The sequence below is a fragment of the Lepisosteus oculatus genome, chromosome 14, assembly GCF_040954835.1.
Source record: "Lepisosteus oculatus isolate fLepOcu1 chromosome 14, fLepOcu1.hap2, whole genome shotgun sequence".
Lineage (NCBI taxonomy): Eukaryota > Metazoa > Chordata > Actinopteri > Semionotiformes > Lepisosteidae > Lepisosteus > Lepisosteus oculatus.
Window position 1 is genome coordinate 51,393,888 of NC_090709.1, and position 24,644 is coordinate 51,418,531.

Sequence of the window (24,644 nt, forward strand, 5' to 3'; positions counted from 1 at the left end):
GCGAGCTCAAACGAGTAGCGAAAGGAAAAGGCATCAGACTTAAGGTAGAACCGTGTAAGATAGATATTTCCAGCTATACCCAGGATCATGCCAGGATCACACACCGAGTGTGGGTGGCACTTAGGTTCGGGCCAATGAACGTGGTGCATCCTGTTTATATCTCTAGGTTTAAAACAGAGCCACTACTCATTGGCCAAGACCTGCTTGACAGGCTGGAGCCTCTGGTGGACTGCCAGCGTGGAAAATTGTGGGCTCAGGTCAAAAACCCTAAGCCTGTCGCAAAGCAAAAAGGGGGGTTCAGTGGTTATGCTGTGATCACACAGTGCCCACTGAACACTATAGCTGAGTTGGAGGTTCCTCCTGGTTCCTCTGGACGAGAAATAAATGTCTCTTCTTGCTTTCCAAAACTACAGGGAAGTCGTGCCCTGGCCAAGGTCCCAACAGCCTCCATGCCACAGGAGCGGTGCTCCGAGCAGCCGCCTGATCCACCAGGTAAAGCAAACCCCTTTCACATCCCTAAAAAGGAGCGGATCTCCCCACTTGGTGATGAAAAGGAGCTTTCCCTGTGCACCCTGGCACCCAAGAGGGGTCAGGACCACCACCCCACAGGGGTGGAAAGGATCCAGATGGCAAGAGAGCAGGTTGGTGAAGTAGCCCTCACCCTTAGCTCTGAGAGGTCCTCTATTAGTGAGGATCTGCTTGAGCAGCTGTCACAGGGCCACCGCCAGGTGCCCCTGGTGCAACATTCACAGGTTAGACAGGAAGGAGGTCCAGCTGGACACTGGGACTACTGCGCTGTGGACACATCTGATTCCAGATGCCGATTCCCTCTGCTGTGATCCAGGGAACCTGCAGTCAGGTAACATTATTTCTCACAACTACCAGGTAGTGAGAGAGACCGACCTGATTGTTCCTGCCTCAACGGCAGGGTTTCCAACACACCCAGTCCCCAAGAAGGGACAGGGAATGAAAGCCGAGCCGGTTTTCTTACAGCCACCAGCTCAGTCTGTCAGTCTGAGTCTGACCAACAGTGGTTCAGCCATACTGGAGCTGGATGCTCAAGCCACCCGCCTGCCAGCGCAGGACATCGCAAAGAGGGGTGTCAGAATCCCCGCCTGCACTGACCTGGTGCCTGGTGGGTGATAGCGAGTTCAAAGACAGTGAACTAGCTATCCCAGTGCTGGGGCAGCTCCCTGAACCCCTAGCGAGGGAAGGGGGGAGCGAGCAGGTGTCCTACACCCACACCCAGTGAACGATTGTAAACATGCCGATAGAGGGATTCCTCAATCAGGAGGGGTGCAGGGTGGACCTGAACAGTGAGAATGGGGTAACAATCCCAGATCACTCAGGTGCTCCAGATGACCACTCAGCCGAGGGTCAGGCATGCTCCACCGCTGCACCGCCCCCTGCAGGGTTCCTAGAGCACAGGCATGAACAAATCAAAAAAGCAGATGCCCTGGAAATGGAGGAGCAGCATCAGCAGCTGCGTCAGATCTCCCCAGATTTCCAGGATGTTGGTGCCCAGGATGCCACATGGCATACTGAGAAAGACACCATGTACACGCTGCGCCAGCTTAGAAAGGCGACAGTCACTCAGAAGGAGATGACTGGGATCAGCCACCCTTAAAAACTTTTGGGAGGACTGATTGCTGCCGCCACTGTTGTGCATTTGCTCTTTTTGGTAGGTTTGTTTGTTACCGGCACTCTCACCCTGACTGCCCCAAGAAGGCAGGTGTCAGAAATGCCAGAGGGTAGTGAAAGACTGTATCAACAGAAGCAGCGGCTGGAAAGCCTAGGGAAAACCTTACAGGGCACAATATTAGCAGTAAACCTTCATGCAGCAGTGTTAAATAACACCCTCCACACCGTGGGCAGGATTGTCGACGTGTTACAGTAGGATTATGCTTACGTGCAACAGGTCAGAATGCTGATGCAGGATTTGCTTAGGGAGCTTAGTGCCACGGTAACTAGCCTAGCCATGGGACAGATTCCAACCTACTTGGTTCCACTGTCCTTGGTAGAAGAAGTACTGAGGACCACCACTTCTGAGATGGTGCAGCCAGTGCAAGTACATCTTGCATACAGTCTAGGCAGTGCCATTCCCATACATGTCAACCCCGAAGCCAAGGAAATAGGTTTCCTGTTGAACCTTCCCATCGTGAGTAGCAAGGATATCTATAGACTCAAGTCTATATCGAACGTTGGCTTCTGGAGGGGGGACATGCATGTGAAGTTGACCACCCCACCGCTCGTAGCTTACCAGGAGGATGATCCAAATTTGTACCTTGTTCCAAACCTGGAACTGTGTATGTCAACCAAGGATATCCACTGGGTATGCCCAAGTAAGCCATTCCTTAGGGACACAACTCAGAGGTTGTGTGGTATCAGAAAGGGGGCTGCCACTGAAAAGTGTAAAGCCACAGTGACGAGCAAAAGTGAGGTTAACGAACCCCAGGTTGAGCAGGTGGGAAAGATATGGCTGGTCAGCACACCACAGTTAACTGTTACAAGAACCTATGACAGACATGACACAGCTACCGAAGTGCAGCTACCCAACCAAACAGTTTTTCTACAAGTTTCTGAAGGAGCTATAGTGCATCTCAACGATTTAGCACAATATCATCTGGAGTCAGAACTGTATGAAACGGAACTCGAGATTGTGGACGCTTTCAGAGGACACAGCATTGACTTGGATGAGAGAATCCAAGAGACAGTAAGCCTTGAGGGTGTACAGTTACTCGAATTTGTTCTCAACGACACAAACTTAAAAACTACGCTGGTAGGTCCCAAGCACAGTCGTTGTGGATCCCCTGGGGCGCTGGGAACAGTAAACGTGGTCATCTTGACACTGCTGCTGGGTAGCTGGATCATGGCTGGGGTAATGTGTTGGATGCTGTTCTCTTGTATCAAAGCCTTGCGGGGTAGTTTGAATGAGACAAAAGGAGCAATGGTGTATCACCGAAATCAGGTAACCACTCCCAAACGTCTGCCTGCTGCAGAGCTATCCGATACTGATAGCGAACTGCCGGAAGTTTAAGGTCTAGGGCTAATGATGATGCCCGATGCCTCATTTCTATGTACCTTATAACTGAGAGCAGGTATACGCAATGTTCTTTCCAACACTATTTCCTGTACAAATTCTCGAGAGGTAATGTGAATATTGGGTGGTAGAATCCACCGTGGTACAACAGACATCACTTAACTCTGTTTTTGTTTTGAAGGCAACAACGCCTCAGGACCTCGTGACCTTCAAAAAGGGGGGATATGTAGCAGCAATGCTTGTTAATAAGACAGCATTAAGCGTTGGTATGCTGTCCTAAAGGAGGCCCCATCTCACCCTCCATCTCTGTGGTGCTGCCACAGAGAAAGTATTTATGCAGGCTGATTTAAGATGTTTTCTTTTGATAAGGAACAAGTTCCCAGACGGGGATGCACTTAGCTAAGCCTGGCTATCATGATCAATGGTCATTCATTGGTGCCTATCAGTCTAGGGAGTGCCGAATGGACATCTGGACTGCATTCCTAAGTGTCAAGAGTAAGTGACTTATATCTCATCTTGACCAACCAATCAGGGACTGGCAGGGCGTGGTAATACCACGTGGGTCTCCAATGCCCGCCAAACTCTCAACCAATCAGCACACATCTGGGTCTTGGTCAAAAAGGGAGCGCAAGCTCAGATCGGGGCTCTCCTTGGCCATTTTCGCGCATCCTCAGAGACAATCACGTGACAACTGCTGTTGTCTGCAAAAGGACTTGGACTTTGTTCTAAGCGCGAGGCCGAGGATCCCGTACGTACTCAGAATTCTACCAACGTGAATGCTCCGCTTGATCAACGCCAGCCTACAGTTGGACCCTCGTCGACAACCTGAATAGCTTATTCAGAAGCAGCGCTGGACCGGGAACAAACCAGCTTCTTCCCAGGCAAAGGGGTGACTTGTGAGGACTCGCGGTCACACTCTGTGCATAGAGACTTTCTACTAGCCAGCAGGACTCCTGGTAGATCCCCTAGGAGCAATGACTTTCCTGCGCGCCGCAGACAGATTCCTCCGCCCGTCCTACTCCGAGCTGCACCTTGACTGGTTGGCCGGTAGCCAGAGGACGCCGACACAACGCCCATTGGACAACCGCTGCAACAGAGGCTGCAACAGAGCCTGTCAGCTGGTTTGGTGTTCATGCCGGGAGATTCCAAATCCATACACAGTGGATAAGTAAACCCCATGTTCTACATTGCGTCTCGAGAATTCAATTGTACCTCAACACAAGTTGTTATCAATTTAATTCATGAGTAATGTATTTACTTCCGAGTTTAGAGTAACAGTGGGTAATAACACTGATTAGCGATTTGGTAACCGAACGATATATATTGACATATATTCTCTGTTGTGTATCTCTTTGTGTTTGCATCTCTTCGAGATTATATACCTTGTATATTGATAACCCTCACAGTAAGGTCTGCCGCTCGTATCCAGGCAGACTAGTATATCGTTGGTGCACAATTTATATTAATAAATGTATCTCGTGTATTGAACCCGTGTGTGTGCGTTGTTAGTTGTTCTGACGATTGATTTTCTAAAAGCTACAACGAACAACCTCGTGATTACTGTTACAATTAATAATTGTCTCAGTAAACCCATCAAACCACTACACTATTGAGCCATGAAGAAGACCCACCTGTCCCAGTGTATTATTACCTGTTGTGTTACTTTCAGAAAATCATAAAAAAATAAAGAAAGAGGCCACAGCCACAGCAATGTTGTATGAGGTTAGGGGCCCTGTCTGGTGTGTAAAACATATGGTTTCAGCAGTGTGGCTGTTGTATTTGAATTACTATTGAGCCATGAAAAAGACCCATCTATCCCAGTGTATACCTGTAGTGTTATCTTCAGAAATTCATAAAAAATAAAGGTTCCACAACCCAAAACAAAGCTGGGAAAAGTCAGAAGACCTGCTTAGTGTGCAAAACACTTACTTGCAGCATTGTGGGTGCTGTGATTTAAATGCTATTGGTTTGTGAACAGAATACCCCTATCCCAGTGCATTGTGCCATATTAAATAAAAGCATGAGAAAAAGAGATTCAGAACGCAAAGCTGTGTCAGTGTTCTGTGTAAAAAATCGGTTTGAACATCATGGGAGCTGTTTTTAATGAGCTGCTGAGTAAAGAATATTTTAATCTTCCTGCTGTCAGTAGTATTGTCAATATAGTTGACCCTTACCTGAATGAAAACAGGGCGTAAAGGAAGGGTTTCAGAAATCAAACAAAGCTTTATTCCCGTGCTTACAGTCTGGGTAATTGGAGACTGCGCTGTTCTGCTTCCTATGGTCATATACGGGTTATTCGCACGAAGCCGTATTGAACAGTATTTCTCGCGTTGTGAACGTCTGTACACAGCGGTCCTCCGGGTTCCAGTAAGTGCGTAATTACGCATTGATGAAAAACCGGAGGTTTAAAAAAAGATAATTAGCCCACTGATAGTTTGATGTAGAGGCTGTGGAAATATCCACAAGTCTCGGTCTTTAAAATGCATTTGGTTTGACGGCGTTCTGTGCTTCCATTGTGAAGATATGGACAAAAGAATATTCGTGCTCGGTCAAAAAAATGTCATAAAAACGAAAAAGTAAAGGCTGAGAAAGCATTCACAATGTATTTTATACACAAAGGAAGTATTCTCGCTACTCTAAGAGGTTTCGTGGTTTATATTTTTTTTAATTGTTGAATCATATTTAAATGTTAAACAACTGAAGAGCCGATCGCTATAGACCAGGATGGCCGAGTGGTTAAGGCGTTGGACTTAAGATCCAATGGACAAATGTCCACGTGGGTTCAATCCCCACTCCTGGTAGTGTTGTAATAAGTTTTAAGTGACAGAACACTTTGATGATTTACACTCTATTTAAATATGAATTTACTAAATTTCAGTTCAGTTCTCTTCACTCCCACTCCCTGGCATAACTGAGCTTTCACTATCGCATACTGAAGGTTTTACATGCATTAGCTGTGATACGGCTCCCAATAAAGACGGAATCAAACAGTTTGTTCTGTTTCTCATGGTGATCCTCTTCTCGATCCAAATGAAATGTTTAATATGATGCCTCGAGAAAAAAAAAGGAGTGGATTTCCACCTGTAATGATGGATGCCCCATCAAATATTTTGTAACATCCCCGGAAGATTATACAGTAGAATCCTGGTTTGTGGCTTAAATTCAAGGTAAACAAGACTAAAGAAACGAGTTGGAAACTTGATGTCGAACTGGAATTTAAGTACCCGGAATATTTCACTACATTGGGCAATATGTGCCAGAGAGGAGCACTTGAAATCCCTTCGATAGCTCAGTTGGTAGCGCGGTTGACTGTATTAGAAACAGTTAGGAATCCTTAAGTCGCTGTTTTGACTACAGCTCGAAGAAAGGTGCTTTTGTGAACTTTAATTAAATAGTTAAAATAGCGAATCTTTTTCACTCAGACGTTGATCAAAAGCTCAATAAACGATGAAGCAGAGGCTCTTGTTCCGAATTCAGCTTTGAATTAAGGGACTACGCTGTCCGATTTGTAATTCAAAAGTAGATACAAATGTCACTGTTTTCAAAGGATATGTACTTAATTGGCTTTATGATTTGGTATTGATTTTGTATCATTATATTATTACGTTTGTGCTTTCTGTGTTTTTTATCGTATTGTGAACTTATTTTTTAAACAAATGCTTACAAAGGCAAACACAGCACACATCTGTTTATACCAGCGGTTAATTGTACATTTTTATTAAGTACAATCTACTGTATTTTTAGAAATAAATGGCATACTGTGCACGATATGTTGCAGAAACACAACCTGATATTTTCATAATTATTATTTTAATCATTTGACAAGTATGAGGTCCCGGATCCAAATCTTCAGTTCTGATTTTTTTTTAAGTGATATCTTCTCTTCCTCTCGTGGAAATCACAAGATGTGAGCAAATGTTTTTTGTTCTTTTTTTTTTCACGTTGCGATCCAAAGAGCCTCAGACGCACAGTCTGATAGTAACCAAACCAGAATGGATTCTGCTGGGAGCCGGACTGAGCTCATTCTCACTCCCTGTGCTGAAAACAGAATTATCTCTTCCCCGAACATCGTCTACAGCTGCTAGATATTGCTCTCTGTCCTACTGCTCCAGCAATTCCTTTGACCAAAGACAGATCACTTGTGCGCTTTTAAACTTCTTATCACTACAGGCTCTTTGATGGCTCATGCTGATCGTCCTGTGGATCCAAAAGAAAATATTAAAGCTGATACTGATATTTTCGATTGTAATTTGCATCTAGCTACAACGTCCCTGGAAAAGATAATTTATTAGTTGCGTGCAATCGGAATCTTTTACTTTACGTATGGTAGTGGAAATAGTTTTAAAAATGTTTTCTAAAGAAGATTGTATTGCCAGGACCTGCCTTTAGCGCTCAGTAGCGATGACGCTGTTGATATAGATGGAGAAGAAATGTAAGATGAATTGATGATCTAAGCTAAAATAGCCCTAACACGCCTGCTGTAACAGTGTTTGTATTCATAGCAAGTAATATTCTTTTTCAAACCCAAACGTTGCTTTTGCATTAAGTGTTATGTAACCATTAGCGGTTTCTGTAGCTTCTGAAGAGCGCACTTTTCCAAACTGAAGCCTATAAGAACATTATTCAAGATGCACCATGGCCCAGAATCGTGCATCGGGACAAGGATTAACATCAATTGAAAGTACTCCCAAATAAAAGATTTGACCGAAAAATTAAAAGAGTAGGCAAGTATTAAAACAAAACCATAACTTCTTGACTTCCAATCTCTTTCCATGTAAAATGACATATTCAGTTGACTCATGCCGAGGTTGTGAGTTTAAGCCTCACCTGCAGCAGCCTGGTTTTCTGTCTTGACAGGTAAACAGAGTTTTGTGTTATTTGCTAAATGGAGAGAGGATTCTGTGTTAATTGTGCTCCTCCTGGGAGAGGTCAAGATGTGACGTTCACGAGGCTGGTGGTAAATATCCTGTCCAGGAATATACGGGGCTGTAGGGGGTCAGATCTATAGATGTAGTAAACACATTAGTGGAGACGGTGTGTCTGCTCTCCGTGAGAGAGCCGGGCGGAAAGAATAATCTGTGGTCTGGGGAGAAGAGGCCCTCGTTGGAAGAGCGGCGCTCCTCACAGGAGAGAATGAAAACAATCTTTTTCAGGGACGCTGATTTTTCTCTTTGGGTGAATTAAAAGCACTTGTCCCAAGTGACCTCGTGGCGCAACGGTAGCGCGTCTGACTCCAGATCAGAAGGTTGCGTGTTCAAATCACGTCGAGGTCAGCTGATGAGTTTGCAGGTGCTGCTGGTGCCGAACCCGGAATTTACACCATGCAGTCGGATTTTAGCTGTACACCACCTAGGTAATCCGAACGAAGTAACAGAACAGTACAGAACACCCAGTCAGGAGTTTATGCAGCATTTAATCTTGAACACGACAAGAGAAAAGGCACACTGCACATCCGCGAAACATCACGTCCTACTTTAGAGACAGTGACATCAGAGAATGGAAGTTTCAAACCCCTTTTCTGTTACAGGTTCAAGCAAACCTGAAAGTTAGGGAGTGTTTGGTCATTTTTGTATGAAAAAGTGTCTGAAGCCTGTAATTATAATTTGCCCTTCTTTTAATTGTGGTTGAAATCCACTCCCATGTACCAGGACCTTACAGTATATTCATGTTTTCTTAAATGACTAACTATTGGACTATTGGACATTAGTTGGTGTTTTTTTTTTTTTGTAACGATTTGCTATTTCATGCAGGAAAGAAAGGAACCCAGACCCAACGTTTGCTTTCAGGTGGGGTTCATTTACATAACAGACATCTATTTCTGAGGAGCCTGATTTGAATCACACAACCCCGGTAGAAGTCGAATCGACAATCTTATAAACCGAAATCAGACGCGTTATCCATTAAACCACTAGCCCGTCACATAAATTAATTGCACCATGGTGAGTTCAGTGCCGCTACTAGTAATACCCCACCCCCATCTTAAATTTCTAAGTGAGAAACGTGTTTTCTACATTTTTTTTTAGTTTTAAAAAATCATCACTTTTAAGCAGACAAAGCCTTTATGTGTCGCTCTGAATTTCTAATTGATTTAGAATTCCAAGACAAAAGCGTTTCGTTCCACAACGGCGTGAAATGATCACGTCTTTCACTCTACTTCTCTCTAGTAGTGTACGAAGTAAATTACTTTCGCAGTAATTAATTTATTTATTATATTTATTAATAAAAAAATTAAAATAAATTTACTTCGTACACTATGCAGAGTGCCGTATACTCCTAGTTGCGGCACACACGATATATGCAGTAAAAAGCCTCAGGCACTGTGTTAGATGTGTTTTCGACGTTATATATGCGTTTATTAATGTCGTCGACATTGATTATACGTCGCGGAGACGTATTTATACGTATAGCCGTATTTTCGCCGTGAATATACGTATATTCGACGAATCACTGCCCACTGGGAATAGGTTTATTCCATGCTGAAAAGAGAAGAGAGAAAACATAACGTTTCAGCTGTGAAACCTTCTTCAGGTTTGTTTTCTCTCTTCTCTTTTCAGCATGCAATAAACCTACAGTATTACTTGTTCCTTTGCAGATACGAATGCTGACGTAGCTACATACCTGAATATATTAACCCCTGCCTTTACACTGTTTCAGTCCTGTTGTGCTCGCTGACAATCACAGTACGAGGGAAACGGAGAAATTGCTTAGCAAAAACATAACGGGCAGAAAAAAGCTTCGAAAACACGTGAATGTGATTAGCACCGGTAAGGTATGCATTCAAATGTTTAAGGCTGATTTATAAAAGCAGCAGAAGAAAGGTGCAGCCTTTGTGAGAATTCGCGGGTTTTTATGCTGCTTGGACTTCTTTCAAGCCTATGAAGTGACCCCCGTTTTATTTTCATTTTCAAACTTCAGAACCGAATAACAAAAAGGTTTAATGTGTGACAGCATTCCGTTGCAAATACCGGTTCTATGATGTATTCAGCGACGGGAATGAAATATTTTAGCGCTGGCTCAAATGTGAGGAATTTCAGAAAAACCTGGAAAAGCAATGCTTGCAGTAAATGACAAATTTAAAGCGTGTAGTCAGCATGAACAGAACAACGCAATGCTCTGTAAAATATGATCTGAAGCCGCAATTACTCTTTTATCTCAGGCAGTTCATTCCGATACGATGTTTCCGCAGAATAAATGAAATGCCGAACTCCAAACATGTTGTTGCCATTATTGTTACTCCTGCTGCTGTAGTTTTAAGTTTAAGTTTTAAGTTTTAAGTTTTAAGTTTAATCAGTGGGTATGTAATGTTGTAAATGGGCTGGACTACTTTGTTCAGTCCAAATTCCATTATGTGAATTTATGCTTTTTTAATATAAGCATTAACAATACAATGCGTGCTCAAAAACCGTTACTTAAGAAGTGTTTTGACAAAGTGTGGTATTCGAACAGAAAATGCTTAAGTGTTTAATACTTGCTTGTGAGCAGATCTCCCTCGATTTAGACAAATTCTTGTTCGGCCGATGATTTCAGATCAAAATCTGAATCAAGTGGAAAGAAAGCTGAATTACGCTGGGTACTGGGTATCACTGTTACGCCATCAGGTCATGCTAGGAGGATTGGGGGATCAAATTGACACAGAGGGACCCAATGTGGGGGCTGAACCCACAGTTCTGAGACTAAGAGATTATTGCTCTATGGACTGTGCCTATACAGTATAACTCTTGTGCTACAGCAGTAATGTTTCTGGGTGTGGATGAACATGACATAATAGACTGACAGCAGGAACACGTGGCCCACAGGCAGTGACAGTATCGCTATATTTGGCTGCAGTATATTGTGTTGAGAGCAGCAATAACTTTCCTGCAGAGATGGGAGTGCCTTTAATACAGCTCTTTCAATCAGACAGAGTAACAGGAACTGACCTAAAGTTTCGGCTGTGGATCCATCTCCACATAGGGGAAGGAGACAGTAAAATAGAGATGAAGAAACAAAAAGATTTGTGCTCGCTGCAAAGTAGCAAAGAGGTGGTCAGACACATAAAATAGCTTGGTGATAATTTGCAGCGACAGTTTTATGTTATTTAGTACACAGATTTCTCTTCATGTTCCTTAAGATGTGTAATTTGTATGTTGGTTGTAAGATTTTTTTTTTGAGGGTACAGAAAATTGTATTGTACGGCCAAATGTAAGGTTACGTTAAGAAAGCATTATTGTTACCTTTTGCAACGTTATTTATTTAAGACGGTTCTTCAGAATAGTGTCCCTTACGTATCTGTGACTGTAGTCCAACAATAACGGTGCTGAAATAGCCGGAATGTGTGGGAAGAAGATGGAGATGGAACAGGAGGCTTATTCAGTCGATAGAAAGGTTGTGTAGGACTGAACACACTACGGTTATGGTACTGGGTTTAAGAGCATTACGATCCTACAGTCTCCTGATCCGTAATCAGATGTGTTATCCAATGCACCACTGGCCCTTGTACCGCATTCCTCAAGTGCACCACTGTGAGCTTGCGCCGCTACAATAATACATCGCCCCAGTCCAAATTTTCCCAATTAGGTGCACATTTTCTATGTGTATTTAGTTAATAAGTCTTTCATTTTGTCTGTTTTAAAAATTGCATCTCTTTAAAACAGACAAGCGAGTTTATGTGTTGCGCTGAAATTCACACATGAGGGAATTCAAACGAAAGAAGTCACAGAAAAGATATCGCGCTTAAAAAGAAATCCAGAGTGGAGACGCTGGTGATAGAAAACAAAGCTTCATATGATGCATGAGATGCTTTACCTCTGAACTAAACTCGGCTCTTTAATCGTGTTAGGAAGAGTGAATAGCCAACAGTGTACATTTTAAAAATCAAAGCAAGACAATGAGACACGAAGAGAATTCCGAATTCTCCTTCATTGTTTAATGAGCTTTAAATGAACGCCTAAGTGAAAGACAAATTCACTATTTTCACTTTGTGATTAAAAAACACTTTTATCACACGTTTGACTTGTGCCAAAAGTTTGAAATCTCTGCAACTATCAGGATGCTTAAGGACATCCAAAGAAACCCCATCACATTTAGGGGAGACGGTGTTGAGGTCGGATTAATTTGAAATGTGTCTCTGGGGAATTTTGATTTACCAACGTTATGTTTAACTGAAGGATACGCTGACTGACTGTGCCATAGAAACTAACGCACATCACCTTTCTTCTACATTCACAGGTTTTTGGCTAAAGACAAAAAAGTCGTTTTCGTTTCCTTGCCAGCTGGCAGTAATTCCTCTGCACTGACAAAACAGATGAGTATTTTATCTTTCGCAATTTGTATGGATTTTTTTAAAAACAAGTCGTTCCAAAAATTAAATGAACACTTCCATTAAATTTAATGTAGAAGCATGTTGCTGTCCATAATGATAAACTGTGTGGCAAGACAGGAAGAAAAGCACCACTGGGATTCAAACCCATGATCTCTCATTTACTAGGCAGGTGCTTTAACCAACTAAGCCACAGCATTCTCTCATCCTAGTGTTAATCCCGCATCAGCAGGGTCAGTTTGTCGGCATGCCCGTCTCCATTTGGTGGTTTGAGCTGACGCTGCCATGACGTTCCCATTAAATGCAACCGAGAATACTCCAACCGGCGCGCCGCTTCGCCTGCTGTCGGGGAACTAAGCCACGGCACTGGCATCAAATATCCCTTTTACAGCCACTTGGACACATCTCAATTGCTCTGAGACACCTGCATTCAGTGTGCGCTGAGCCTGCTCGCTGAGCAAATGACGAGAAATGGCTTATGTCCAAGGAGCTCAATTTTCTTTTTATGTTCAACGGGGTGTCCACTACAGCCGGCACTGAAGCGCAGCACAGGCTCTGTGGTTTGACATCTCCCAAGGTAAATGTTGAAATTGTAGGTGGAAGAGGAAAATTACCCTCGTGTATGGGGAAAGAGGCCAACTCATGTCCGGAAGGGGCTAAAGTGTGTATGGAGGTGGCCTAGTGGTTAAAGCAATAACTTCTTCATACATTATACTCTGCACAAGTAGGTTTGAAACCCATCCTTCTCGAGGAAGGGCTTTGACACATTTTGACCTTTTTAAACTTGGTGTGCTTTCGTTTCATTTCTTCACTCCTATACTGTAACAGTAATATTTCTAGATGTGCATGAACATGGTAGGCTGACAGCAGGAACATGTGGCCCACAAGCAGTGACAATATAAGAGGTGTCTGCAGTGTGTTGGTTTGTGAGCAACAGTAAAATAACTTGACGTGGAAGCAGGTGTGCCTGCATTAACACAGCTCCATCGAGCGGAAAAAGTAACACAATAACAGACTTAAATTCAACAGCGAGTTTCTGTAGCTGAAAACAGAAACTACTCCACGTGATGATTGAATTCACAACCTCGGCATAACTCCGCTTTAAAAGCACCCCAACCTGACCAATTGCGCTACATTCTGAATCATTAAGAATTCATTGTAAAACCAACAGAAAGTACAAACTTCTATAACTACAGTCCTAGTTATATAACAATTGTAAGTATAAGGATAAACTACTGCAAGGCAGTGGTCCACCTGAGCAAATAAGGTCGTAATAATGTTGACACCCCAAAACATAGATACTATGTAACGTGCTGTTCCTGGACGGATAGCCCTCCTGCACATCAAACAGTCCGATGTAGTAACTGTGAATTCGGGGTTAGTGTAGTTATCTGACCATTGACAAAGTACAACTATTTTTTACGGCGCAAGTTAAGTGAAAGTGTTCAAAAACTTTTTATCCAAACCTTTTATCCAAAACTGACGGGGGTGGGACTATTCAGTTGAAGGGGCGATTTTGGCATGCCAGTAACATTTTCACAAAACGTCCTAGAGTTACAAAAACACTTACTTTGTGTATAAAGTGCATTGTGTACACACTGTAAGTTCACAACGGGAGAAATACTGCTCAATATGGGATCCTGTCCAGGAATTTCAGGGCTGTAGGGGGTCAGATCTATAGATGTAGTAAACACATTAGTGGAGATGGTGTGTCTGCTCTCTGTGTGAGAGCCGGACAGGAAGAATAATCTGTGGTCTGGGAAGTAGCGACCCTCGTTGGAAGAGCAGGAGAGAATGAAAAAAAAACTTTTTCAGGGACGCTGATTTTTCTCCTTGGGGGAATTAAAAGCACTTCTAAGGAGTGACCTTGTGGCGCAATGGTAGCACATCTGACACCACATCAGAAGGTTGTGTGCTCAAATCATGTTGAGATCGGTTGATGTGTGTCTGCTGAACCCAGAAATTACACCATGCAGTCCAGTTTTATCTGTATACCACATAGATGATCTAAATGAAATAACAGAGCAGTACAGAACACGCATTCAAGAGATTACACAGCAAGTCATTTTGAACACGACAAGAGAAAAGGCACACTGCACATCCGTGAAACATCACGTCCGACTCTAGAGACAGTTACATCACAGAATGGAAGTTTCAGGCCCCTTTTTTATTACAGGTTCAAGCTAACCTGAAAGTTACAGAGTTTTAGGTCACTTTTGTATTAAATAAAATAAATATTATTTGCCCTTTTTTAAATTGTGGATGAAATCCACTCCCATGTACCAAGACCTTACAGTATATTCATGTTAATTAAAATGACCAACGCTATTGGACATTAGCTGGTGCTTTTTGTAACGATTTGCTATTTCATGCAGGAAAGAAAGGAAACCCGACCCAACGTTTGCTTTCAGGTGCGGTTCATTCACATAATGGACATCTATTTCTGAGGAGCCTGATTTAAAATCACACAAATCCGGTCGAACCTACAATCTCATGATGCAAAATCAGATGCGTTATCCATTAAACCACTGGCCAATCATGTAACCGAATTGCACCATGGTGAGTTCAGCACTGCAATACTAGTAATACACCACCCCATCTAAAATTTCTAAGTGAGAAATGTGTTTTCTACATTTTTATCAGTTTTAAAATATCATATCTTTAAAACAGACAAAGGGTTTGTGTGTCACTCTGAAATTCTGATTGATTTAGAATTCAAAGAAAAAATGTTTTCTTCAACAATGCAGTGAAATTATGACATCTTCACTCTACTTCTCTCTTGTAGAAAAGCAGACCTTGCAGTGTTAGCATTTACTCCAGTAAATTAGGTCATGTATCATGTTAAATCACTTCTTCAAAACAAAACATTTCCTGGTGCACGTTTTCTCCATGAAAAAAAATACATTTTTCCCTTACATGATTTCTCGTTTTTTTCCATCAGAGTACAGAGAGAAGAAAAAAGGGAAAAGCAGTGTCTCAAAAGAACTCCGTCACCCTTGGGAGATGTCAAGCTCATCGGATATGAAAAGTTCCCAATAAAAGCAGTTTTGCTTAATTTATTTTAGCTTCAGGACTGCTATTATGTGTGAGGAGGCAACTTGCTCAGCCAGCAGACTCAGTGCTTACTGAATACAGGTATGTTTTGAGTGTCATGCTGATCGTCTTATAAATGCAAAAGAAACTTTTAAAGCTGATAAAGTAATTTGCATGTGGCTACAACATCCCTGGAAGAGAGATTTTATCAGTTGCACATAATCGGTATTTTTTACTTTTTGTTCAGCACTGGAAATATATTTTTTTAAGTTTTCTTAAGAAGATCTCATGAAGTATTGACAGAACCTACCTTTAGCACTCAATAGCGATATTAATGGAGTAGAAATGTAAGATAAATTGATGATCTGAGCTAAAATAGTCCTTCCGCACCTCATGTAACAGTGTTTGTATTCATGGCAAGTAATATTCTTTTTCAACCCCAAACGTTGCTATTGCATTAAGCTTTGTGCGACCATTGGAGGTTTCGGTAGCTTCTGGAGAGCGCACTTTTCCAAACTGAAACCTATAAGAACATTATTCAAGGTACACCATGTCCCAGAATCGTTCATCGGGACTAGGATTAATATCAATGGAAAGTACTTCAAAATAAAAGATTTAACTGAAATATTAAAAGAGTAGGAAAGCATTTAAAATAGAAAAAATCAGTTCAGATGATATTTCATTTTTGAGAAATGGGCACATACATCAGCTCAGTGAGCAGTGCGAGGTGCTCTCTTGGAGATGATGTTAAATTAGTTAAAATCATGTGATAGTTGAAAAAGCTTAATACTTAGTGAAACAGCCAGCACAAATGGTTGCGTTTGTGATTATGTCACTTCTCTACTATAGCAGCGTCGATAAAAGACCCTCTGAAAGCAGTAAAGCACTGCACAACTGAATTCATTGCTATTTGGAGAAATCCACAAACTCGTGTTTTTCATGTGCTTTAAAAGACAGCCATACTCACCGACAAAATAACGACACTGCAGCTGATTTTTTCCGAAGCACAGTTGACCTTTCTGAGCCAAATGATGAAGCTCACCCAGTGAATACTACAGCAGAAGGTGGAGGAAAGTGCAACTTTGTAACTACTGCAACCACAGGAACAACTGCAAGAAGCAGAAACAATTTCCCATCGAATGGTGGTGTTGTCTGAGGTACGCGATGTGAACGTGTGCAGAGAATCCCACAATCTCTTCAAAACTTGGACAAAGTATTTCTGATGGAGCGCTGTGCGCAAAGATTGAATAAGCTTTGCTCCTGCCGATGATTCTGCGTGAAAAAGCACAGCATTCAAGTTTCACAGAAAAATGCACCATGCCTACAAAACCAATTTAAAAAACAATTGCGGCACACTACGATTCACACTGACTCAAAAGTGATCACGGCAGATGTTGTTCCCTGCATAATGCTGAAGGGACCAAAGAGCATTGCTGTTGGGAACACAAAATGAGGCTTTTTTATGCCTTGATGTTAAGCTGACAAAGACTATCTTGAAACACCTAGTTCAGTCTCTCGACAGACTGTCAAGCAAAGCTTTTACCCATTGAACTCGCAATAGAAGGAAGGTCTTAACCCACCAACACTTAGCAGCGGCAAGATTCAAACCTAACCCAGCGAAGAAAATGGAGCACAAACCCAGCACTTAGACCACCCAGCCACACTCCCAACACCTTACTCTTTTGGAGAACGTCGGGTGGGTTCAGCTCTTGTTGTGCGATGCTTGGAAATGACTGCACCTTCGTTTTCCGAGATGTTTCCTATCACTTCTTTGTCAGCTCTGAATATAGTGCTTCTTTGGAGCAGGCTTCAGACCTTTTATTTTATTTATAAAGGAGGGCGCATTCAGAAACGTGTAATTCCTGTTTTAGAAATACTTTGGGCGGTGTGTTTTATATAACGCACAAACAGTATTCTGATTGTATACTGTAGACCTGTGTAGCAATCATACTGGACGTGACTGGGATTCTGAAATGTTTCTTGAAAAGGTATTCAGGGCTGCTTGAATCTATAATAAAAAAGTGACCCGAAACTTCCTACCTTCCAATCACTGATGTAGCTCTCCCTAAACCTGTATGTGATGTTTTGCAGATGTGCAATGTGCCTTTACTCCTGTATTAAAACTGACCTCTGTTGTTGGGCGGAGTTGAAGGAGAACTAACTGCACAGAAAAAGTATGTAACAATAAAATGTTTCTACACTTCAAAATGTCCCTTTAAATCCCTGCTCACACACGTCGGTGTGGGGAGCGGGCAGGTAGAGAGCTTTTACAGATGCCCATGATGTTTCTCATGGGGTGTTACCTGCAGTAGCATCTCTCTCCACGCCTTTGGAAAGAAAAGAGTGGCTCCAGTGCAAGGTATGGTCAGAACAGCTGGTCTGATTGTCTTAGAAAACAAGAAATTAAAATCAACAGGGAAATTGAACAATACAGAAATCAGTGCAGTATACAATAGGAAGCAATCAAACAAAATGCTCAGCAAAAATCGTAGTTGAGTAAATTGGTGGAAAAAAAATATTTGTAAGCAAAGGAGAGCCCGCGCTTCGCGTGAAACACATCAATCGTTCAGCATTTCTGAAACATTTCATTGAATTGACAAAGAAGAGCCTTTAATGAACTATTCTTTACCCCTCTGTTCCTACTGTATTTAATACCACCATCTATTGTCTCCTCTAACTGTGTATTCTCATCCTGCTTATCTTGTGTATTTTTTTAACTTTATTGGTTTCATTCTGTAAAGCGCTTTGGAAAGCCACCTTTAAAGGCACTATATAATGCAAAGATTATTATTATGATTAATAATAATGAACAGTGCATTTAACATTGAGCACATGCGGTCCTTCTTTGCAAAGGATTGCAAAGGTTGGGAAGTAGCCTTTCACTCGTGTTGTTGAAGATTGTATCCTGGCTTTGTTGCAGGAAATATCTGGATGCCATCACCGGATCAAGGAGAGGATCAGGGTTTTGGGAAGTCTTTTTGATGCCTGACACTGTGTGTTGTAACGGGTGTCATTCTGGACCTAAACAACAGAGAACACTGTTGAAATCGCTGAACTGCCTAGCGGACACTTTGTCGCCTCTTCTGACCTGTATTTAATGCGATTCTTTGAAAACGTGGCACGTTATATCTGCTACCTTTATGGAGGGCACACTCATAAGAATCATAGATTCGATCACAAGCATCTAAAAATGAGCATGAGAAAATGACATCACGCTATAAGGCTGAATGGCACAAATTCTCCTGTTACTTCTGCAGCAAATGTGTGTTTTTTGCTTCTTAACACTGAGATAGTTGGAGATATTTGGCAGCAGTGGGATTCCAACTCACACCCCCAAAGAGACTAGAGCTTTAATCCAGCTCTAAATTAAAAACTGGGTGACTTGTAAGGGCTGGTAGGAGAGGAAAAGAATAAATGCTTCTTTTTTGGTCTTTAGCTACTAAAAGAAAGGAAAAAATATTTGATTATTATTTATTCACCAGTTGTTTTGATCAAATTATTGTAACGCAGTGCCATATTAAGGTATAATATGTACATGAACGTCATGTCTGAGTCGATGATGGCAGCTGAGTATCACTGGAGGACAGTTCATCATGAGTGGGTAAGCCTGCATAATGAGGGAGAAGAGATCGGCCTCTCTGACGCAGTGTCCAGTGACACTAACCTTCTGTCCTACTGTTCTCTACTTATGTAGAGGGTGAATGTTTATTTAGGTGAATGTTAGGTTTCATTCTTGTAAAATATTTCAGAGCACTTTTTTTGTTGCTGAAAATTAATCTTGTGCATTTGAATTAATTCCGATATTGTCACCTAATTCTATACATTGTTTCATCAGACTAGAACATTTAGAGGAGCTCAATTGCATTTATGAATTGCATAGTGATATTATTTCTTTCCGTTTAAATACTTCAGTCAAAAATGTAGAGAAGGTGCTCCTGTTTTCACCATTATAAGAACTGTGATGCACCAGTAATATTTACTCTCACAAAAGTATTGTAATTGTATTGTTCTGTTCTGTAACAATCTTGAGTGACACAAACCTTCTGTTTTACTGCACTACACTTCTCCAGAGGCCAGTTCAGCACACAAGGATCCTCAGTCAAACAAACACTGCAATCGCTTGATAAACGCCATTTCTAATCCTTTCTCTTAGTGTCGGTGCTACTATTGTATGCAAAGGAGGCGACTTGACAATGAAATCTTAAAGAGAGTCTTCATGAAGGTGTGCGTCGGCAAGCTCTCCACTGGCAATTGACTGGGCTTGTGAAGAAATCAATCTCATTCAACAACCATACAAATTGCACAGCTTAAGGCACATGAAGCGAAATCTGTGAGCTGATTGACACAAAACAATGTCACTTCACATTATCTGCAAAGTTGTTTTGCTTATCTGACCACCTCTTCCTACTTCACAGTGAGCACATATATTTCAGTTTCTTTCCCCCATGTGGAGATGTATCCACTGCCAAAACTGCTGTCTGATGATTTAAATTATCTGTAAAACTGTTACATGACTTCATCTAATTGAAAATTTATAAGACGGTCTATGAGACATTTGTTAGAGTAGCTGAATCCCAGGGCTCGTATGGAATCACACACAGACGGGTCTTCTGTGTGATCTGAGTCCCACTGCCAAGAGCTACAGACTGGTCAAATGGTCACTATTGTAGACACGACCATCGGACCATCGGCTACAAATAATCAATATACTGATCATAGTGTCACTACTGGTGTTTATTACATAAATACTATATATAAATAATAAGATAATTCCACACTCATATGTGTTATAAAACATTTATAAACATTTTGGGAGGCTGACATACAGTAAAGAAAGTAATACTGAAGGGCTGGAAGTCCTAGAAAGCGTTAATAGAACCTTCTTGCTTTCAACCTGGAACAGAGCCCACAACTGCCAGATCAGTGACCCCTGAGCCCAGTACACAGAGAGGAGAACCAGGAGCTCTTCTATGTCTCTAAGAGGGCTGGGAGGAAGGAAAAAAGGGGGAAATGTGACATGAGTCCAGGCTGTTCTGTCTGATATTGTTCATGTAGCAGCACTGATTGTCTGAATATCTTCTAGTTCTGGATTGTGAGGATAGAGAGCAGTACGGAGTTGAGCTTCTGTCTGAGTGTGAGTCTGAGCTGTGAATCTGACTGAGAAGAGAATAATGTTTTTTTATTCTGCCTGAGAATTTTTCTTCTTTTCCAAGTGGTGTTACATCCCCTTCAGATACTCTACACTGACTGCCAGAGAGAAGAGGAGAGAGAGATGGACAGATAAGAGCACACACAGCAAGAGACACATACGTCTTGATTTACTTTGAAGCAAGTGTTCATTTCTTTTCTGGAACAATTTGTTTCTGAACTTCAAGAAATTCATACAACTTCTGAAAGATAAAATACAAATCTTGCTTCTCAGGACAGAAGAAATGCTGCAAACAAATGCCAGTGATTTGTGAAAAGCAATGGGAATGTGTCCCTGTGCAGCTGTTAAACAAAGGGCTGCTGGGTCAAACGCACTCAGGGACGCGCTTCAGATTGTGATGATGTAAACATAATCTCCGCTAAAAATTGAAGGGATATCTTCGCAAACCCTCTTGAATGTTGCAGGAAATCTTCGTGTTTTACTCGTGTGCAACTACAACAAGTAAACAATTAAGTACCTAAGTCAATGTCCAAGAAACCATCCTCACGTGTGGAATTTTTCTTTAACTGGCTGTTGGGAGAATTCATTTATACACCCGTTGTATCCTTAGCAAAAATATTTTAAAATTAGAACACAGATTTGTTGGAGAACTTGACAATCCTTGACAATCATTATTAAATGAGCATTATACAAATGTGCGTTGATATTTTTAATATGTACCTTAATTGTAATGTATATATAATTGCTTTGATATGGATGTTCATTTGAAGGAATTGAGGAAACTATGAAGGATCGCAGAACAACCAAAGATACATTTGGGCATCTGCTATTGGTAAAGATTAACGAATACAGTAAGTGTGAAGCTTGCACACACACGAGAGAAAAAAAACAGTTTAAATTCACTTCATTAGACTGACAGTGTGTATAGCAGAGGATGGTTTCGATCCATCGACCTCTGGGTTATGGGCCCAGCACGCTTCCGCTGCGCCACTCTGCTGACAGCTGTCATAGTGTGATTCAACACAACTGCTCTATCTTTGCTTTCTAAAAGTGCGCCCGAGATGAAAAGTCTAAACGGTAAACGCAGACGTCACTTTGAGCACTTGGTCTTTTATAGTACAAATATCACACGCTGCACTACATGGGCGTGTCTTCAAGATCGTTGAGAACCAAACCTTCTGCTTTCCCAAGCAACTGATTTTTCCTCCTTAATTCACAAATCTTCAATGAGAATCAGTGAAACGAAAACCAAACACATGTGCACACTCGCGTCCTAGTGTGAAAGAAAAATGATGGAAGCATTTGAGAAATAAGAAGAGTAGTCTGAACAGCTCCAGTCTATCAACTGCTCTACAAAGTGATCGCTACTTCCACACCCAGTTTATAACACTGAAAATGATTCAGGAAGCACAGCAAAGTTCTAAAAGCAGTGGTTGAAAAGCGTCTAGATACATAAAATGACAATTTCTCAAAAGTAAAATCTTCAGCTTTTAAATATTGTCATCCACATATTTTCGTTTTTCTCTTTTTTACATAACACGCTTTCGAGAAATAGACTGACTTGTAATGAAGGCTGCATCAGAAAATGTGTATCTAAATTAAAATCGGGTTTATGACTTCTGCGTTTTTCAGCTTTCTTAGCGCTTGGGTCTCGATTCAGATATTGCAATGAAAGCAACAGGGGAGTAAGTTTTCCTTTTCTAAATCAAAGGTGATCTGCTCACAAGGAAGTATAAAAACTTCAGCGTTTACTTTTTGAAGACCGCAAATTGTCGAAACACTATTGCTTCATAAGCTAATAAGTAACGTTTCTGAGCACCCATTGTATTACTAATGCGGTTATTAATAAAAAAAAGCTATTCCTTGTACAACTAACTTGCCCGCTGAGTAGAGTTCTAAGCAACGGCAGCAGATATAGCAGTGATAGCAACAGCGTAGAGTGTCACAATACTCTATGAAAGAATTGCGGCTTCAGATCGTTTTGTTCTGTTGAAGCTACCTACAGGCTCCGAATTGTTGACATTGGCTTTGATCTTCTTTTTTCAGGTTTCATGAAATTCTTCACATATTTGAAATATTTCATTCGGGTTCGCCCAATACACGGTGCAAACCGTACCTGCAGCAGAATGCTGTGGCACATGAAGCCCTTTTGTTTGCCGGTTGTAATGATTGAGGTGCGTACTACAAATCGAGCAAGCGAAAAGAAAATTAAACAGGAGTCTTTTTTTGGATTGCTAATCCACTGTGCTCTGCTCGTCTAGGTTCAAATCCCATCCTTGTCATAGTTAAGGCCTGAGACGTGTGTGTTTTTTCTAAACGGTGTTTTCATTTGTTTCCTTTTTTACTCCTGTACTAGAGCAGTAATATTTCTAGCGGTGGAAGAACATGGTATCACATGCTGACAGCAGGAACACGTGGCCACAAGCTGCAGTACATTGGTTTTGGAACAGCAATAACTTTCCTGTGGAGACAGGTGCGCCGGTATTAATACATATGTTCAATAGCTAAAAACACAAAACCAACCTCTTCAGTGGTTGAATCTAAATAACAGAAGCCAATGCTGCCATCAAGGAAAAAAAAATCCTGAGTTATGTAGTTTTGAGACTACATATCTGACTTTCAGTTTGAAGCGATAGAATGGATTCCAGGTCACATTCGTTCTTGATTCAGGATATATATGAGTGTGCTAATGGTTAGAACTGTGTTTACATGAGGTACAAACGGTAACATTTTCATTGCGAGAAGAAAGTCAGTCCGTGCGCATTTCTCAGCATGCACATTGTCAGGAAAACTAAACCCACAGTGCCAGCAAACCTTTCGATAGCCTGTAGGTACTGCCATTGCAAATGTAACAGGTTGTTCATACACATAAATGACATCGTTGCTATCTCGTAATTAGGAGATAATTTGGTATTTATTAATGAAGATTTTTTTCCTGGGTGGCAACAATGCGCTTCCGCAATAAATCATAGACTCTGCTTTCAAAATAGCTGCACCAGGCACTTGGACACAGATAAACACAGGGATTTAAAATTCAAGAATATGAATGGTCAATTGCTTACAGTTGGGTTTTTACGTTTTCTTATTTAGCGATTTGTGTATCAATCTTTTAACAATTCATTAAAATGCTAACAACATGTAAAATAAAAACAACAGCACCGTTAAATGAAGGGGAGACAGGTAGTTTTTTTTTACAATCAGATTCCAATCTCTAATGCTGTGTGAGAGCTTAGGTAACTTTTCTTTTCTCACATTTTCTGACGACTATTCCAAAGGGGCACCCTGTCAACTCCTAATACTTTGTATGTTTGATTATTGTCGTTTTATTTAGAAAAAGTTCAATATTGATCATAACTTAAGAAAATTATGATCACGAATAAAAAAAGGGCTGAAGATGCGAGTCGCTCTTGAATCAGAGCTGGGCGACACGGGCTTCTGTTCTGATATGGTTGTACGAGAAGCAGGAGGAATCGCTTCTCTCCAATGGAGCATGAGCTGAATCAGGAGGGAGACATTTTGTATGCTCGTGCATATGTTAACGCATGACCTACATCGTAAAACTAAATTAAAAACTAACATTAAGTTGTCAAAGACATTCATTTATATACAAACAAGAGACAGACATAGCAATGGTTCTACATTAACTTGTCCTGCACTGATCAGACTAATTGAAATGTATGAAAGCCCGTTTCTGCCAGGGAGTTAAAAAAACGCGCTATGGTATCGCAGAATTCCGACTAAGTAACTCAAAATTGCGACTTGGTAACTCAGAACTCCGACTTTATATCTAAAATGTTCTTTAGCTCAGCTAGCAAGGCCTGGATTCAAGCCAATACATTGAGGCACGAGGGTGGGAGCGGCGAGGGCACAAGCCCTAGAACCCGAATCCGTTACAATAACAAAAAGACAGACAATGAAATATGGGCTATTTCGAAGTCGCAAATGTGAGATATAAAGTCAAAATTCTGAGTTTTTAGGTCGCAATTCTGAGATTCTAAGTCACAATTCTGAGATACCATAGTACGTTTTTTTTACTCCCTGGCGGAAACGGGCTTCCATTGGTTCTCAGTGCTGCGAAGCAAAAGCAATCTCTGAGAAATCAGACAAATTATTATCAGAACATG

General features: G+C 41.4%; 2 non-coding genes across 2 annotated transcripts; both read left to right on the forward strand.

Moving 5' to 3' along the window:
- The first annotated feature begins 5,758 nt into the window (after positions 1-5,758).
- Positions 5,759-5,841, forward strand: trnal-uaa (transfer RNA leucine (anticodon UAA)). Its single transcript has one exon. It is a non-coding gene; the product is annotated as a tRNA-Leu (tRNA).
- A 2,400-nt stretch (positions 5,842-8,241) lies between these two features.
- Positions 8,242-8,313, forward strand: trnaw-cca (transfer RNA tryptophan (anticodon CCA)). The gene has a single exon. It is a non-coding gene; the product is annotated as a tRNA-Trp (tRNA).
- The last annotated feature ends 16,331 nt before the right edge of the window (positions 8,314-24,644 follow it).